This window comes from Phyllobates terribilis, unplaced genomic scaffold, assembly GCF_046119375.1.
Source record: "Phyllobates terribilis strain yellow unplaced genomic scaffold, ASM4611937v1 Scaffold_27__1_contigs__length_16484149, whole genome shotgun sequence".
Lineage (NCBI taxonomy): Eukaryota > Metazoa > Chordata > Amphibia > Anura > Dendrobatidae > Phyllobates > Phyllobates terribilis.
The window spans coordinates 5738865-5756949 of NW_027362787.1; the positions used below are offsets into that span (position 1 = coordinate 5738865).

Below are 18085 nucleotides of genomic sequence, written 5' to 3' on the forward strand. Positions count from 1 at the left end.
GTTCATTTTGCTTGTTTGTCGGATTTTGGGATGGACTCTTTGGCTTTGCTTTTCTTCTCCTCATTGGATTTTTCATGTTCAAAGTTGCAGAAGCCAGATTACAAGCTCATTTTGGTTCAACTTCAGCAACTGTGCATTGCATTGCCATGTAATGTGATGCAATGCTATCTTTCTAGCTCTCCCTTTTTACTTCCTTTTGGATAAACAGACATATTAGGCAAGCATTTTGGAGCTTTCACCTAAATAACTACAGGTGGTGAGATAAGCTGCACAATATAATTGACCTTTCAGTATATTGTTGCACACACACCATCTATTTAGCAAATGCCCTTGTTATCAACAGCAGCCTTTTAAACTCACCTGAGCTAACAGGTATGTGCGCTGGTTACTCTGCTGCGCTTAAAATTTCTTTTTTGGTTTGCTGCAATGCCTTTTCTGAAACGTTGTCTCCTTCTGCTGGAACACTGACTTCTTTCATTTAATGCCTGCAGACTATAAAAGAGAACCCAACCCAAAAAGTTTGGTTGATTAGTCTGTGGCATTCTGTTAAACTGTTGCTTATGGCGGTCTCTGTGAGCTTCTCAGCGACATTCAGCCAGCCAGGTATCCTGCCTGCAGTAGATGGAATGTGGCAATGGAACGCTGGCTGCGCGTGTCATAATAGGCTCTGAGCCTTTATATACCTGTGCACAGCAGCAGCCACCTTCAGTCTGCTGCTGGACAGCCAGCAGCAGCAGCAGCAGGAGAGGTATGTAATCAGGAGCCCTCCTGCTAAGGGTAGACAGCTGCTCGTTCCACCCCACCCCCCGCCTTAATTGGTTCTCCTCCCTTCCAACGGTGTTGAGGCGGGTGGGAACAGCAGGGGGTGAAGGTGCTGTGTTTAAAGAGGTGGAGTTATGCAGATCTAAAACGCGTGGATTGCAGCAGCAGCAAGCCGAAAAGTGCAGGCATGTAAGGGATCTAGAGGTTGACAACATGTCTTCTTAACGGGAGTCCAGGAGCTCATCTCCACAAATGGACTTTTCAGGATCCTTGGGTGGCTCCGTAGTTTGAAACCAATTCTGGTTATCGCTTCTCGGCCTTTTGGCTAAGATCAAGTGTAGTATCTGTTCTTATCAGTTTAATATCTGATACGTCCCCTATCTGGGGACCATATATTAAATGGATTTTTAGAACAGGGAGATGGAAAAAGAGCTTGCTCTGTCCACTCCACGCATTGACCTGGTATTGCAGTATCTCCAGGACCGGTGCACCCCTTCTTTAATGCAGTTTCTAAAATCAGAAAGAATTGAATTCAATGTTTTTTGTTCATTTTGCTTGTTTGTCGGATTTTGGGATGGACTCTTTGGCTTTGCTTTTCTTCTCCTCATTGGATTTTTCATGTTCAAAGTTGCAGAAGCCAGATTACAAGCTCATTTTGGTTCAACTTCAGCAACTGTGCATTGCATTGCCATGTAATGTGATGCAATGCTATCTTTCTAGCTCTCCCTTTTTACTTCCTTTTGGATAAACAGACATATTAGGCAAGCATTTTGGAGCTTTCACCTAAATAACTACAGGTGGTGAGATAAGCTGCACAATATAATTGACCTTTCAGTATATTGTTGCACACACACCATCTATTTAGCAAATGCCCTTGTTATCAACAGCAGCCTTTTAAACTCACCTGAGCTAACAGGTATGTGCGCTGGTTACTCTGCTGCGCTTAAAATTTCTTTTTTGGTTTGCTGCAATGCCTTTTCTGAAACGTTGTCTCCTTCTGCTGGAACACTGACTTCTTTCATTTAATGCCTGCAGACTATAAAAGAGAACCCAACCCAAAAAGTTTGGTTGATTAGTCTGTGGCATTCTGTTAAACTGTTGCTTATGGCGGTCTCTGTGAGCTTCTCAGCGACATTCAGCCAGCCAGGTATCCTGCCTGCAGTAGATGGAATGTGGCAATGGAACGCTGGCTGCGCGTGTCATAATAGGCTCTGAGCCTTTATATACCTGTGCACAGCAGCAGCCACCTTCAGTCTGCTGCTGGACAGCCAGCAGCAGCAGCAGCAGGAGAGGTATGTAATCAGGAGCCCTCCTGCTAAGGGTAGACAGCTGCTCGTTCCACCCCACCCCCCGCCTTAATTGGTTCTCCTCCCTTCCAACGGTGTTGAGGCGGGTGGGAACAGCAGGGGGTGAAGGTGCTGTGTTTAAAGAGGTGGAGTTATGCAGATCTAAAACGCGTGGATTGCAGCAGCAGCAAGCCGAAAAGTGCAGGCATGTAAGGGATCTAGAGGTTGACAACATGTCTTCTTAACGGGAGTCCAGGAGCTCATCTCCACAAATGGACTTTTCAGGATCCTTGGGTGGCTCCGTAGTTTGAAACCAATTCTGGTTATCGCTTCTCGGCCTTTTGGCTAAGATCAAGTGTAGTATCTGTTCTTATCAGTTTAATATCTGATACGTCCCCTATCTGGGGACCATATATTAAATGGATTTTTAGAACAGGGAGATGGAAAAAGAGCTTGCTCTGTCCACTCCACGCATTGACCTGGTATTGCAGTATCTCCAGGACCGGTGCACCCCTTCTTTAATGCAGTTTCTAAAATCAGAAAGAATTGAATTCAATGTTTTTTGTTCATTTTGCTTGTTTGTCGGATTTTGGGATGGACTCTTTGGCTTTGCTTTTCTTCTCCTCATTGGATTTTTCATGTTCAAAGTTGCAGAAGCCAGATTACAAGCTCATTTTGGTTCAACTTCAGCAACTGTGCATTGCATTGCCATGTAATGTGATGCAATGCTATCTTTCTAGCTCTCCCTTTTTACTTCCTTTTGGATAAACAGACATATTAGGCAAGCATTTTGGAGCTTTCACCTAAATAACTACAGGTGGTGAGATAAGCTGCACAATATAATTGACCTTTCAGTATATTGTTGCACACACACCATCTATTTAGCAAATGCCCTTGTTATCAACAGCAGCCTTTTAAACTCACCTGAGCTAACAGGTATGTGCGCTGGTTACTCTGCTGCGCTTAAAATTTCTTTTTTGGTTTGCTACAATGCCTTTTCTGAAACGTTGTCTCCTTCTGCTGGAACACTGACTTCTTTCATTTAATGCCTGCAGACTATAAAAGAGAACCCAACCCAAAAAGTTTGGTTGATTAGTCTGTGGCATTCTGTTAAACTGTTGCTTATGGCGGTCTCTGTGAGCTTCTCAGCGACATTCAGCCAGCCAGGTATCCTGCCTGCAGTAGATGGAATGTGGCAATGGAACGCTGGCTGCGCGTGTCATAATAGGCTCTGAGCCTTTATATACCTGTGCACAGCAGCAGCCACCTTCAGTCTGCTGCTGGACAGCCAGCAGCAGCAGCAGCAGGAGAGGTATGTAATCAGGAGCCCTCCTGCTAAGGGTAGACAGCTGCTCGTTCCACCCCACCCCCCGCCTTAATTGGTTCTCCTCCCTTCCAACGGTGTTGAGGCGGGTGGGAACAGCAGGGGGTGAAGGTGCTGTGTTTAAAGAGGTGGAGTTATGCAGATCTAAAACGCGTGGATTGCAGCAGCAGCAAGCCGAAAAGTGCAGGCATGTAAGGGATCTAGAGGTTGACAACATGTCTTCTTAACGGGAGTCCAGGAGCTCATCTCCACAAATGGACTTTTCAGGATCCTTGGGTGGCTCCGTAGTTTGAAACCAATTCTGGTTATCGCTTCTCGGCCTTTTGGCTAAGATCAAGTGTAGTATCTGTTCTTATCAGTTTAATATCTGATACGTCCCCTATCTGGGGACCATATATTAAATGGATTTTTAGAACAGGGAGATGGAAAAAGAGCTTGCTCTGTCCACTCCACGCATTGACCTGGTATTGCAGTATCTCCAGGACCGGTGCACCCCTTCTTTAATGCAGTTTCTAAAATCAGAAAGAATTGAATTCAATGTTTTTTGTTCATTTTGCTTGTTTGTCGGATTTTGGGATGGACTCTTTGGCTTTGCTTTTCTTCTCCTCATTGGATTTTTCATGTTCAAAGTTGCAGAAGCCAGATTACAAGCTCATTTTGGTTCAACTTCAGCAACTGTGCATTGCATTGCCATGTAATGTGATGCAATGCTATCTTTCTAGCTCTCCCTTTTTACTTCCTTTTGGATAAACAGACATATTAGGCAAGCATTTTGGAGCTTTCACCTAAATAACTACAGGTGGTGAGATAAGCTGCACAATATAATTGACCTTTCAGTATATTGTTGCACACACACCATCTATTTAGCAAATGCCCTTGTTATCAACAGCAGCCTTTTAAACTCACCTGAGCTAACAGGTATGTGCGCTGGTTACTCTGCTGCGCTTAAAATTTCTTTTTTGGTTTGCTACAATGCCTTTTCTGAAACGTTGTCTCCTTCTGCTGGAACACTGACTTCTTTCATTTAATGCCTGCAGACTATAAAAGAGAACCCAACCCAAAAAGTTTGGTTGATTAGTCTGTGGCATTCTGTTAAACTGTTGCTTATGGCGGTCTCTGTGAGCTTCTCAGCGACATTCAGCCAGCCAGGTATCCTGCCTGCAGTAGATGGAATGTGGCAATGGAACGCTGGCTGCGCGTGTCATAATAGGCTCTGAGCCTTTATATACCTGTGCACAGCAGCAGCCACCTTCAGTCTGCTGCTGGACAGCCAGCAGCAGCAGCAGCAGGAGAGGTATGTAATCAGGAGCCCTCCTGCTAAGGGTAGACAGCTGCTCGTTCCACCCCACCCCCCGCCTTAATTGGTTCTCCTCCCTTCCAACGGTGTTGAGGCGGGTGGGAACAGCAGGGGGTGAAGGTGCTGTGTTTAAAGAGGTGGAGTTATGCAGATCTAAAACGCGTGGATTGCAGCAGCAGCAAGCCGAAAAGTGCAGGCATGTAAGGGATCTAGAGGTTGACAACATGTCTTCTTAACGGGAGTCCAGGAGCTCATCTCCACAAATGGACTTTTCAGGATCCTTGGGTGGCTCCGTAGTTTGAAACCAATTCTGGTTATCGCTTCTCGGCCTTTTGGCTAAGATCAAGTGTAGTATCTGTTCTTATCAGTTTAATATCTGATACGTCCCCTATCTGGGGACCATATATTAAATGGATTTTTAGAACAGGGAGATGGAAAAAGAGCTTGCTCTGTCCACTCCACGCATTGACCTGGTATTGCAGTATCTCCAGGACCGGTGCACCCCTTCTTTAATGCAGTTTCTAAAATCAGAAAGAATTGAATTCAATGTTTTTTGTTCATTTTGCTTGTTTGTCGGATTTTGGGATGGACTCTTTGGCTTTGCTTTTCTTCTCCTCATTGGATTTTTCATGTTCAAAGTTGCAGAAGCCAGATTACAAGCTCATTTTGGTTCAACTTCAGCAACTGTGCATTGCATTGCCATGTAATGTGATGCAATGCTATCTTTCTAGCTCTCCCTTTTTACTTCCTTTTGGATAAACAGACATATTAGGCAAGCATTTTGGAGCTTTCACCTAAATAACTACAGGTGGTGAGATAAGCTGCACAATATAATTGACCTTTCAGTATATTGTTGCACACACACCATCTATTTAGCAAATGCCCTTGTTATCAACAGCAGCCTTTTAAACTCACCTGAGCTAACAGGTATGTGCGCTGGTTACTCTGCTGCGCTTAAAATTTCTTTTTTGGTTTGCTACAATGCCTTTTCTGAAACGTTGTCTCCTTCTGCTGGAACACTGACTTCTTTCATTTAATGCCTGCAGACTATAAAAGAGAACCCAACCCAAAAAGTTTGGTTGATTAGTCTGTGGCATTCTGTTAAACTGTTGCTTATGGCGGTCTCTGTGAGCTTCTCAGCGACATTCAGCCAGCCAGGTATCCTGCCTGCAGTAGATGGAATGTGGCAATGGAACGCTGGCTGCGCGTGTCATAATAGGCTCTGAGCCTTTATATACCTGTGCACAGCAGCAGCCACCTTCAGTCTGCTGCTGGACAGCCAGCAGCAGCAGCAGCAGGAGAGGTATGTAATCAGGAGCCCTCCTGCTAAGGGTAGACAGCTGCTCGTTCCACCCCACCCCCCGCCTTAATTGGTTCTCCTCCCTTCCAACGGTGTTGAGGCGGGTGGGAACAGCAGGGGGTGAAGGTGCTGTGTTTAAAGAGGTGGAGTTATGCAGATCTAAAACGCGTGGATTGCAGCAGCAGCAAGCTGAAAAGTGCAGGCATGTAAGGGATCTAGAGGTTGACAACATGTCTTCTTAACGGGAGTCCAGGAGCTCATCTCCACAAATGGACTTTTCAGGATCCTTGGGTGGCTCCGTAGTTTGAAACCAATTCTGGTTATCGCTTCTCGGCCTTTTGGCTAAGATCAAGTGTAGTATCTGTTCTTATCAGTTTAATATCTGATACGTCCCCTATCTGGGGACCATATATTAAATGGATTTTTAGAACAGGGAGATGGAAAAAGAGCTTGCTCTGTCCACTCCACGCATTGACCTGGTATTGCAGTATCTCCAGGACCGGTGCACCCCTTCTTTAATGCAGTTTCTAAAATCAGAAAGAATTGAATTCAATGTTTTTTGTTCATTTTGCTTGTTTGTCGGATTTTGGGATGGACTCTTTGGCTTTGCTTTTCTTCTCCTCATTGGATTTTTCATGTTCAAAGTTGCAGAAGCCAGATTACAAGCTCATTTTGGTTCAACTTCAGCAACTGTGCATTGCATTGCCATGTAATCTGATGCAATGCTATCTTTCTAGCTCTCCCTTTTTACTTCCTTTTGGATAAACAGACATATTAGGCAAGCATTTTGGAGCTTTCACCTAAATAACTACAGGTGGTGAGATAAGCTGCACAATATAATTGACCTTTCAGTATATTGTTGCACACACACCATCTATTTAGCAAATGCCCTTGTTATCAACAGCAGCCTTTTAAACTCACCTGAGCTAACAGGTATGTGCGCTGGTTACTCTGCTGCGCTTAAAATTTCTTTTTTGGTTTGCTGCAATGCCTTTTCTGAAACGTTGTCTCCTTCTGCTGGAACACTGACTTCTTTCATTTAATGCCTGCAGACTATAAAAGAGAACCCAACCCAAAAAGTTTGGTTGATTAGTCTGTGGCATTCTGTTAAACTGTTGCTTATGGCGGTCTCTGTGAGCTTCTCAGCGACATTCAGCCAGCCAGGTATCCTGCCTGCAGTAGATGGAATGTGGCAATGGAACGCTGGCTGCGCGTGTCATAATAGGCTCTGAGCCTTTATATACCTGTGCACAGCAGCAGCCACCTTCAGTCTGCTGCTGGACAGCCAGCAGCAGCAGCAGCAGGAGAGGTATGTAATCAGGAGCCCTCCTGCTAAGGGTAGACAGCTGCTCGTTCCACCCCACCCCCCGCCTTAATTGGTTCTCCTCCCTTCCAACGGTGTTGAGGCGGGTGGGAACAGCAGGGGGTGAAGGTGCTGTGTTTAAAGAGGTGGAGTTATGCAGATCTAAAACGCGTGGATTGCAGCAGCAGCAAGCCGAAAAGTGCAGGCATGTAAGGGATCTAGAGGTTGACAACATGTCTTCTTAACGGGAGTCCAGGAGCTCATCTCCACAAATGGACTTTTCAGGATCCTTGGGTGGCTCCGTAGTTTGAAACCAATTCTGGTTATCGCTTCTCGGCCTTTTGGCTAAGATCAAGTGTAGTATCTGTTCTTATCAGTTTAATATCTGATACGTCCCCTATCTGGGGACCATATATTAAATGGATTTTTAGAACAGGGAGATGGAAAAAGAGCTTGCTCTGTCCACTCCACGCATTGACCTGGTATTGCAGTATCTCCAGGACCGGTGCACCCCTTCTTTAATGCAGTTTCTAAAATCAGAAAGAATTGAATTCAATGTTTTTTGTTCATTTTGCTTGTTTGTCGGATTTTGGGATGGACTCTTTGGCTTTGCTTTTCTTCTCCTCATTGGATTTTTCATGTTCAAAGTTGCAGAAGCCAGATTACAAGCTCATTTTGGTTCAACTTCAGCAACTGTGCATTGCATTGCCATGTAATGTGATGCAATGCTATCTTTCTAGCTCTCCCTTTTTACTTCCTTTTGGATAAACAGACATATTAGGCAAGCATTTTGGAGCTTTCACCTAAATAACTACAGGTGGTGAGATAAGCTGCACAATATAATTGACCTTTCAGTATATTGTTGCACACACACCATCTATTTAGCAAATGCCCTTGTTATCAACAGCAGCCTTTTAAACTCACCTGAGCTAACAGGTATGTGCGCTGGTTACTCTGCTGCGCTTAAAATTTCTTTTTTGGTTTGCTACAATGCCTTTTCTGAAACGTTGTCTCCTTCTGCTGGAACACTGACTTCTTTCATTTAATGCCTGCAGACTATAAAAGAGAACCCAACCCAAAAAGTTTGGTTGATTAGTCTGTGGCATTCTGTTAAACTGTTGCTTATGGCGGTCTCTGTGAGCTTCTCAGCGACATTCAGCCAGCCAGGTATCCTGCCTGCAGTAGATGGAATGTGGCAATGGAACGCTGGCTGCGCGTGTCATAATAGGCTCTGAGCCTTTATATACCTGTGCACAGCAGCAGCCACCTTCAGTCTGCTGCTGGACAGCCAGCAGCAGCAGCAGCAGGAGAGGTATGTAATCAGGAGCCCTCCTGCTAAGGGTAGACAGCTGCTCGTTCCACCCCACCCCCCGCCTTAATTGGTTCTCCTCCCTTCCAACGGTGTTGAGGCGGGTGGGAACAGCAGGGGGTGAAGGTGCTGTGTTTAAAGAGGTGGAGTTATGCAGATCTAAAACGCGTGGATTGCAGCAGCAGCAAGCCGAAAAGTGCAGGCATGTAAGGGATCTAGAGGTTGACAACATGTCTTCTTAACGGGAGTCCAGGAGCTCATCTCCACAAATGGACTTTTCAGGATCCTTGGGTGGCTCCGTAGTTTGAAACCAATTCTGGTTATCGCTTCTCGGCCTTTTGGCTACGATCAAGTGTAGTATCTTTCGAAAAGGCGGTTTTGGATGTTGGCCGCCCTAGTAGATTGATACATTATGCACACTGGGGTTTAGGCGCTTGTTAGTACGCCAGGTGGCTAATATAGTCATCTGGTGGAAAGCATGGCCCCCCAGGATCGACGCCATTGGGCCGGGAAAGATCGAAAGCCCGAAGTGTGAAGTGCCCCAGGAGTGGTGACCCTGGGGTGCCTTAACTCACTGGGATTGGGAACCCCACTTGAGTTTATGGCACATTTGCACAAGCACTTCAAATTTTCTTTCTTCGCACACACCCTTATTCCGGGCCTTCTGGCCTTAGGATGGGGAATTTTTCAATTCCCGGTCGAAGGTCCGGGCAGTATTATACTGTGAAACCTTCACTATTTATTTAATTTCTTTGTCACTGTGTGTCCACTTATTCACGTGTGTCACGTCCTACTAGGATTTTGTCGGGATGCGGTTCCCTTATGGGTTCCTCTCTTGGCAGGTCTAGGGGGGGAGTGTGTGGCCATCAGGTTCCGCTCCCCCCTGAACCCCCCTGGCTCTCCTCTTTCGGGAGGAGAGCGTTGTTGGCTCCCCTCTTCCGGGAGGGGAGCACAGTCTTTGGCTCCCAGTGCCTTGCTCGGGTGAGAACTCGGGCAGGTGCTGGGGGTAAGATTGGGTCGCCTCTGGCTTCGGCTGGAGGTGGCTTTTTGTCCCTGTTCCTCGCTGTGGCCTTTTGGCTCGGAGGGACGGGAATGGTTTGGGGGACCCTTCTCCTTTTGGAGAGGGTTTCAAGAAGACCAGCATCCTAGTGCACTTTTTTTGTGGCACTTGTCACTTTTTTAAGCGCACTCGGGTTTTGTACACGAATTCGGGCTTTCGATAAAAAAAAAAATCTGTTCTTATCAGTTTAATATCTGATACGTCCCCTATCTGGGGACCATATATTAAATGGATTTTTAGAACAGGGAGATGGAAAAAGAGCTTGCTCTGTCCACTCCACGCATTGACCTGGTATTGCAGTATCTCCAGGACCGGTGCACCCCTTCTTTAATGCAGTTTCTAAAATCAGAAAGAATTGAATTCAATGTTTTTTGTTCATTTTGCTTGTTTGTCGGATTTTGGGATGGACTCTTTGGCTTTGCTTTTCTTCTCCTCATTGGATTTTTCATGTTCAAAGTTGCAGAAGCCAGATTACAAGCTCATTTTGGTTCAACTTCAGCAACTGTGCATTGCATTGCCATGTAATGTGATGCAATGCTATCTTTCTAGCTCTCCCTTTTTACTTCCTTTTGGATAAACAGACATATTAGGCAAGCATTTTGGAGCTTTCACCTAAATAACTACAGGTGGTGAGATAAGCTGCACAATATAATTGACCTTTCAGTATATTGTTGCACACACACCATCTATTTAGCAAATGCCCTTGTTATCAACAGAAGCCTTTTAAACTCACCTGAGCTAACAGGTATGTGCGCTGGTTACTCTGCTGCGCTTAAAATTTCTTTTTTGGTTTGCTACAATGCCTTTTCTGAAACGTTGTCTCCTTCTGCTGGAACACTGACTTCTTTCATTTAATGCCTGCAGACTATAAAAGAGAACCCAACCCAAAAAGTTTGGTTGATTAGTCTGTGGCATTCTGTTAAACTGTTGCTTATGGCGGTCTCTGTGAGCTTCTCAGCGACATTCAGCCAGCCAGGTATCCTGCCTGCAGTAGATGGAATGTGGCAATGGAACGCTGGCTGCGCGTGTCATAATAGGCTCTGAGCCTTTATATACCTGTGCACAGCAGCAGCCACCTTCAGTCTGCTGCTGGACAGCCAGCAGCAGCAGCAGCAGGAGAGGTATGTAATCAGGAGCCCTCCTGCTAAGGGTAGACAGCTGCTCGTTCCACCCCACCCCCACCTTAATTGGTTCTCCTCCCTTCCAACGGTGTTGAGGCGGGTGGGAACAGCAGGGGGTGAAGGTGCTGTGTTTAAAGAGGTGGAGTTATGCAGATCTAAAACGCGTGGATTGCAGCAGCAGCAAGCCGAAAAGTGCAGGCATGTAAGGGATCTAGAGGTTGACAACATGTCTTCTTAACGGGAGTCCAGGAGCTCATCTCCACAAATGGACTTTTCAGGATCCTTGGGTGGCTCCGTAGTTTGAAACCAATTCTGGTTATCGCTTCTCGGCCTTTTGGCTAAGATCAAGTGTAGTATCTGTTCTTATCAGTTTAATATCTGATACGTCCCCTATCTGGGGACCATATATTAAATGGATTTTTAGAACAGGGAGATGGAAAAAGAGCTTGCTCTGTCCACTCCACGCATTGACCTGGTATTGCAGTATCTCCAGGACCGGTGCACCCCTTCTTTAATGCAGTTTCTAAAATCAGAAAGAATTGAATTCAATGTTTTTTGTTCATTTTGCTTGTTTGTCGGATTTTGGGATGGACTCTTTGGCTTTGCTTTTCTTCTCCTCATTGGATTTTTCATGTTCAAAGTTGCAGAAGCCAGATTACAAGCTCATTTTGGTTCAACTTCAGCAACTGTGCATTGCATTGCCATGTAATGTGATGCAATGCTATCTTTCTAGCTCTCCCTTTTTACTTCCTTTTGGATAAACAGACATATTAGGCAAGCATTTTGGAGCTTTCACCTAAATAACTACAGGTGGTGAGATAAGCTGCACAATATAATTGACCTTTCAGTATATTGTTGCACACACACCATCTATTTAGCAAATGCCCTTGTTATCAACAGCAGCCTTTTAAACTCACCTGAGCTAACAGGTATGTGCGCTGGTTACTCTGCTGCGCTTAAAATTTCTTTTATGGTTTGCTACAATGCCTTTTCTGAAACGTTGTCTCCTTCTGCTGGAACACTGACTTCTTTCATTTAATGCCTGCAGACTATAAAAGAGAACCCAACCCAAAAAGTTTGGTTGATTAGTCTGTGGCATTCTGTTAAACTGTTGCTTATGGCGGTCTCTGTGAGCTTCTCAGCGACATTCAGCCAGCCAGGTATCCTGCCTGCAGTAGATGGAATGTGGCAATGGAACGCTGGCTGCGCGTGTCATAATAGGCTCTGAGCCTTTATATACCTGTGCACAGCAGCAGCCACCTTCAGTCTGCTGCTGGACAGCCAGCAGCAGCAGCAGCAGGAGAGGTATGTAATCAGGAGCCCTCCTGCTAAGGGTAGACAGCTGCTCGTTCCACCCCACCCCCCGCCTTAATTGGTTCTCCTCCCTTCCAACGGTGTTGAGGCGGGTGGGAACAGCAGGGGGTGAAGGTGCTGTGTTTAAAGAGGTGGAGTTATGCAGATCTAAAACGCGTGGATTGCAGCAGCAGCAAGCCGAAAAGTGCAGGCATGTAAGGGATCTAGAGGTTGACAACATGTCTTCTTAACGGGAGTCCAGGAGCTCATCTCCACAAATGGACTTTTCAGGATCCTTGGGTGGCTCCGTAGTTTGAAACCAATTCTGGTTATCGCTTCTCGGCCTTTTGGCTAAGATCAAGTGTAGTATCTGTTCTTATCAGTTTAATATCTGATACGTCCCCTATCTGGGGACCATATATTAAATGGATTTTTAGAACAGGGAGATGGAAAAAGAGCTTGCTCTGTCCACTCCACGCATTGACCTGGTATTGCAGTATCTCCAGGACCGGTGCACCCCTTCTTTAATGCAGTTTCTAAAATCAGAAAGAATTGAATTCAATGTTTTTTGTTCATTTTGCTTGTTTGTCGGATTTTGGGATGGACTCTTTGGCTTTGCTTTTCTTCTCCTCATTGGATTTTTCATGTTCAAAGTTGCAGAAGCCAGATTACAAGCTCATTTTGGTTCAACTTCAGCAACTGTGCATTGCATTGCCATGTAATGTGATGCAATGCTATCTTTCTAGCTCTCCCTTTTTACTTCCTTTTGGATAAACAGACATATTAGGCAAGCATTTTGGAGCTTTCACCTAAATAACTACAGGTGGTGAGATAAGCTGCACAATATAATTGACCTTTCAGTATATTGTTGCACACACACCATCTATTTAGCAAATGCCCTTGTTATCAACAGCAGCCTTTTAAACTCACCTGAGCTAACAGGTATGTGCGCTGGTTACTCTGCTGCGCTTAAAATTTCTTTTTTGGTTTGCTACAATGCCTTTTCTGAAACGTTGTCTCCTTCTGCTGGAACACTGACTTCTTTCATTTAATGCCTGCAGACTATAAAAGAGAACCCAACCCAAAAAGTTTGGTTGATTAGTCTGTGGCATTCTGTTAAACTGTTGCTTATGGCGGTCTCTGTGAGCTTCTCAGCGACATTCAGCCAGCCAGGTATCCTGCCTGCAGTAGATGGAATGTGGCAATGGAACGCTGGCTGCGCGTGTCATAATAGGCTCTGAGCCTTTATATACCTGTGCACAGCAGCAGCCACCTTCAGTCTGCTGCTGGACAGCCAGCAGCAGCAGCAGCAGGAGAGGTATGTAATCAGGAGCCCTCCTGCTAAGGGTAGACAGCTGCTCGTTCCACCCCACCCCCCGCCTTAATTGGTTCTCCTCCCTTCCAACGGTGTTGAGGCGGGTGGGAACAGCAGGGGGTGAAGGTGCTGTGTTTAAAGAGGTGGAGTTATGCAGATCTAAAACGCGTGGATTGCAGCAGCAGCAAGCCGAAAAGTGCAGGCATGTAAGGGATCTAGAGGTTGACAACATGTCTTCTTAACGGGAGTCCAGGAGCTCATCTCCACAAATGGACTTTTCAGGATCCTTGGGTGGCTCCGTAGTTTGAAACCAATTCTGGTTATCGCTTCTCGGCCTTTTGGCTAAGATCAAGTGTAGTATCTGTTCTTATCAGTTTAATATCTGATACGTCCCCTATCTGGGGACCATATATTAAATGGAATTTTAGAACAGGGAGATGGAAAAAGAGCTTGCTCTGTCCACTCCACGCATTGACCTGGTATTGCAGTATCTCCAGGACCGGTGCACCCCTTCTTTAATGCAGTTTCTAAAATCAGAAAGAATTGAATTCAATGTTTTTTGTTCATTTTGCTTGTTTGTCGGATTTTGGGATGGACTCTTTGGCTTTGCTTTTCTTCTCCTCATTGGATTTTTCATGTTCAAAGTTGCAGAAGCCAGATTACAAGCTCATTTTGGTTCAACTTCAGCAACTGTGCATTGCATTGCCATGTAATGTGATGCAATGCTATCTTTCTAGCTCTCCCTTTTTACTTCCTTTTGGATAAACAGACATATTAGGCAAGCATTTTGGAGCTTTCACCTAAATAACTACAGGTGGTGAGATAAGCTGCACAATATAATTGACCTTTCAGTATATTGTTGCACACACACCATCTATTTAGCAAATGCCCTTGTTATCAACAGCAGCCTTTTAAACTCACCTGAGCTAACAGGTATGTGCGCTGGTTACTCTGCTGCGCTTAAAATTTCTTTTTTGGTTTGCTACAATGCCTTTTCTGAAACGTTGTCTCCTTCTGCTGGAACACTGACTTCTTTCATTTAATGCCTGCAGACTATAAAAGAGAACCCAACCCAAAAAGTTTGGTTGATTAGTCTGTGGCATTCTGTTAAACTGTTGCTTATGGCGGTCTCTGTGAGCTTCTCAGCGACATTCAGCCAGCCAGGCATCCTGCCTGCAGTAGATGGAATGTGGCAATGGAACGCTGGCTGCGCGTGTCATAATAGGCTCTGAGCCTTTATATACCTGTGCACAGCAGCAGCCACCTTCAGTCTGCTGCTGGACAGCCAGCAGCAGCAGCAGCAGGAGAGGTATGTAATCAGGAGCCCTCCTGCTAAGGGTAGACAGCTGCTCGTTCCACCCCACCCCCCGCCTTAATTGGTTCTCCTCCCTTCCAACGGTGTTGAGGCGGGTGGGAACAGCAGGGGGTGAAGGTGCTGTGTTTAAAGAGGTGGAGTTATGCAGATCTAAAACGCGTGGATTGCAGCAGCAGCAAGCCGAAAAGTGCAGGCATGTAAGGGATCTAGAGGTTGACAACATGTCTTCTTAACGGGAGTCCAGGAGCTCATCTCCACAAATGGACTTTTCAGGATCCTTGGGTGGCTCCGTAGTTTGAAACCAATTCTGGTTATCGCTTCTCGGCCTTTTGGCTAAGATCAAGTGTAGTATCTGTTCTTATCAGTTTAATATCTGATACGTCCCCTATCTGGGGACCATATATTAAATGGATTTTTAGAACAGGGAGATGGAAAAAGAGCTTGCTCTGTCCACTCCACGCATTGACCTGGTATTGCAGTATCTCCAGGACCGGTGCACCCCTTCTTTAATGCAGTTTCTAAAATCAGAAAGAATTGAATTCAATGTTTTTTGTTCATTTTGCTTGTTTGTCGGATTTTGGGATGGACTCTTTGGCTTTGCTTTTCTTCTCCTCATTGGATTTTTCATGTTCAAAGTTGCAGAAGCCAGATTACAAGCTCATTTTGGTTCAACTTCAGCAACTGTGCATTGCATTGCCATGTAATGTGATGCAATGCTATCTTTCTAGCTCTCCCTTTTTACTTCCTTTTGGATAAACAGACATATTAGGCAAGCATTTTGGAGCTTTCACCTAAATAACTACAGGTGGTGAGATAAGCTGCACAATATAATTGACCTTTCAGTATATTGTTGCACACACACCATCTATTTAGCAAATGCCCTTGTTATCAACAGCAGCCTTTTAAACTCACCTGAGCTAACAGGTATGTGCGCTGGTTACTCTGCTGCGCTTAAAATTTCTTTTATGGTTTGCTACAATGCCTTTTCTGAAACGTTGTCTCCTTCTGCTGGAACACTGACTTCTTTCATTTAATGCCTGCAGACTATAAAAGAGAACCCAACCCAAAAAGTTTGGTTGATTAGTCTGTGGCATTCTGTTAAACTGTTGCTTATGGCGGTCTCTGTGAGCTTCTCAGCGACATTCAGCCAGCCAGGTATCCTGCCTGCAGTAGATGGAATGTGGCAATGGAACGCTGGCTGCGCGTGTCATAATAGGCTCTGAGCCTTTATATACCTGTGCACAGCAGCAGCCACCTTCAGTCTGCTGCTGGACAGCCAGCAGCAGCAGCAGCAGGAGAGGTATGTAATCAGGAGCCCTCCTGCTAAGGGTAGACAGCTGCTCGTTCCACCCCACCCCCCGCCTTAATTGGTTCTCCTCCCTTCCAACGGTGTTGAGGCGGGTGGGAACAGCAGGGGGTGAAGGTGCTGTGTTTAAAGAGGTGGAGTTATGCAGATCTAAAACGCGTGGATTGCAGCAGCAGCAAGCCGAAAAGTGCAGGCATGTAAGGGATCTAGAGGTTGACAACATGTCTTCTTAACGGGAGTCCAGGAGCTCATCTCCACAAATGGACTTTTCAGGATCCTTGGGTGGCTCCGTAGTTTGAAACCAATTCTGGTTATCGCTTCTCGGCCTTTTGGCTAAGATCAAGTGTAGTATCTGTTCTTATCAGTTTAATATCTGATACGTCCCCTATCTGGGGACCATATATTAAATGGATTTTTAGAACAGGGAGATGGAAAAAGAGCTTGCTCTGTCCACTCCACGCATTGACCTGGTATTGCAGTATCTCCAGGACCGGTGCACCCCTTCTTTAATGCAGTTTCTAAAATCAGAAAGAATTGAATTCAATGTTTTTTGTTCATTTTGCTTGTTTGTCGGATTTTGGGATGGACTCTTTGGCTTTGCTTTTCTTCTCCTCATTGGATTTTTCATGTTCAAAGTTGCAGAAGCCAGATTACAAGCTCATTTTGGTTCAACTTCAGCAACTGTGCATTGCATTGCCATGTAATGTGATGCAATGCTATCTTTCTAGCTCTCCCTTTTTACTTCCTTTTGGATAAACAGACATATTAGGCAAGCATTTTGGAGCTTTCACCTAAATAACTACAGGTGGTGAGATAAGCTGCACAATATAATTGACCTTTCAGTATATTGTTGCACACACACCATCTATTTAGCAAATGCCCTTGTTATCAACAGCAGCCTTTTAAACTCACCTGAGCTAACAGGTATGTGCGCTGGTTACTCTGCTGCGCTTAAAATTTCTTTTTTGGTTTGCTACAATGCCTTTTCTGAAACGTTGTCTCCTTCTGCTGGAACACTGACTTCTTTCATTTAATGCCTGCAGACTATAAAAGAGAACCCAACCCAAAAAGTTTGGTTGATTAGTCTGTGGCATTCTGTTAAACTGTTGCTTATGGCGGTCTCTGTGAGCTTCTCAGCGACATTCAGCCAGCCAGGTATCCTGCCTGCAGTAGATGGAATGTGGCAATGGAACGCTGGCTGCTCGTGTCATAATAGGCTCTGAGCCTTTATATACCTTTGCACAGCAGCAGCCACCTTCAGTCTGCTGCTGGACAGCCAGCAGCAGCAGCAGCAGGAGAGGTATGTAATCAGGAGCCCTCCTGCTAAGGGTAGACAGCTGCTCGTTCCACCCCACCCCCCGCCTTAATTGGTTCTCCTCCCTTCCAACGGTGTTGAGGCGGGTGGGAACAGCAGGGGGTGAAGGTGCTGTGTTTAAAGAGGTGGAGTTATGCAGATCTAAAACGCGTGGATTGCAGCAGCAGCAAGCCGAAAAGTGCAGGCATGTAAGGGATCTAGAGGTTGACAACATGTCTTCTTAATGGGAGTCCAGGAGCTCATCTCCACAAATGGACTTTTCAGGATCCTTGGGTGGCTCCGTAGTTTGAAACCAATTCTGGTTATCGCTTCTCGGCCTTTTGGCTAAGATCAAGTGTAGTATCTGTTCTTATCAGTTTAATATCTGATACGTCCCCTATCTGGGGACCATATATTAAATGGATTTTTAGAACAGGGAGATGGAAAAAGAGCTTGCTCTGTCCACTCCACGCATTGACCTGGTATTGCAGTATCTCCAGGACCGGTGCACCCCTTCTTTAATGCAGTTTCTAAAATCAGAAAGAATTGAATTCAATGTTTTTTGTTCATTTTGCTTGTTTGTCGGATTTTGGGATGGACTCTTTGGCTTTGCTTTTCTTCTCCTCATTGGATTTTTCATGTTCAAAGTTGCAGAAGCCAGATTACAAGCTCATTTTGGTTCAACTTCTGCAACTGTGCATTGCATTGCCATGTAATGTGATGCAATGCTATCTTTCTAGCTCTCCCTTTTTACTTCCTTTTGGATAAACAGACATATTAGGCAAGCATTTTGGAGCTTT

At 45.2% G+C, this 18085-nt stretch overlaps 13 non-coding genes across 13 annotated transcripts; all 13 read left to right on the forward strand.

The window, feature by feature from the left end:
* The first annotated feature begins 1067 nt into the window (after positions 1-1067).
* On the forward strand, positions 1068-1258 carry LOC141178289 (U2 spliceosomal RNA). The gene has a single exon (XR_012254588.1). It is a non-coding gene; the product is annotated as a U2 spliceosomal RNA (small nuclear RNA).
* Positions 1259-2373: 1115 nt separating this feature from the next.
* On the forward strand, positions 2374-2564 carry LOC141178290 (U2 spliceosomal RNA). Its single transcript, XR_012254589.1, has one exon. It is a non-coding gene; the product is annotated as a U2 spliceosomal RNA (small nuclear RNA).
* A 1115-nt stretch (positions 2565-3679) lies between these two features.
* Positions 3680-3870, forward strand: LOC141178292 (U2 spliceosomal RNA). Its single transcript, XR_012254591.1, has one exon. It is a non-coding gene; the product is annotated as a U2 spliceosomal RNA (small nuclear RNA).
* A 1115-nt stretch (positions 3871-4985) lies between these two features.
* On the forward strand, positions 4986-5176 carry LOC141178293 (U2 spliceosomal RNA). Its single transcript, XR_012254592.1, has one exon. It is a non-coding gene; the product is annotated as a U2 spliceosomal RNA (small nuclear RNA).
* A 1115-nt stretch (positions 5177-6291) lies between these two features.
* Positions 6292-6482, forward strand: LOC141178294 (U2 spliceosomal RNA). The gene has a single exon (XR_012254593.1). It is a non-coding gene; the product is annotated as a U2 spliceosomal RNA (small nuclear RNA).
* Positions 6483-7597: 1115 nt separating this feature from the next.
* LOC141178295 (U2 spliceosomal RNA) lies at positions 7598-7788 on the forward strand. Its single transcript, XR_012254594.1, has one exon. It is a non-coding gene; the product is annotated as a U2 spliceosomal RNA (small nuclear RNA).
* Positions 7789-9783: 1995 nt separating this feature from the next.
* LOC141177720 (U2 spliceosomal RNA) lies at positions 9784-9966 on the forward strand. The gene has a single exon (XR_012254288.1). It is a non-coding gene; the product is annotated as a U2 spliceosomal RNA (small nuclear RNA).
* Positions 9967-11080: 1114 nt separating this feature from the next.
* LOC141178296 (U2 spliceosomal RNA) lies at positions 11081-11271 on the forward strand. The gene has a single exon (XR_012254595.1). It is a non-coding gene; the product is annotated as a U2 spliceosomal RNA (small nuclear RNA).
* A 1115-nt stretch (positions 11272-12386) lies between these two features.
* On the forward strand, positions 12387-12577 carry LOC141178298 (U2 spliceosomal RNA). Its single transcript, XR_012254596.1, has one exon. It is a non-coding gene; the product is annotated as a U2 spliceosomal RNA (small nuclear RNA).
* A 1115-nt stretch (positions 12578-13692) lies between these two features.
* Positions 13693-13883, forward strand: LOC141177427 (U2 spliceosomal RNA). Its single transcript, XR_012254022.1, has one exon. It is a non-coding gene; the product is annotated as a U2 spliceosomal RNA (small nuclear RNA).
* Positions 13884-14998: 1115 nt separating this feature from the next.
* Positions 14999-15189, forward strand: LOC141178299 (U2 spliceosomal RNA). The gene has a single exon (XR_012254597.1). It is a non-coding gene; the product is annotated as a U2 spliceosomal RNA (small nuclear RNA).
* Positions 15190-16304: 1115 nt separating this feature from the next.
* On the forward strand, positions 16305-16495 carry LOC141178300 (U2 spliceosomal RNA). The gene has a single exon (XR_012254598.1). It is a non-coding gene; the product is annotated as a U2 spliceosomal RNA (small nuclear RNA).
* Positions 16496-17610: 1115 nt separating this feature from the next.
* LOC141178301 (U2 spliceosomal RNA) lies at positions 17611-17801 on the forward strand. Its single transcript, XR_012254599.1, has one exon. It is a non-coding gene; the product is annotated as a U2 spliceosomal RNA (small nuclear RNA).
* The last annotated feature ends 284 nt before the right edge of the window (positions 17802-18085 follow it).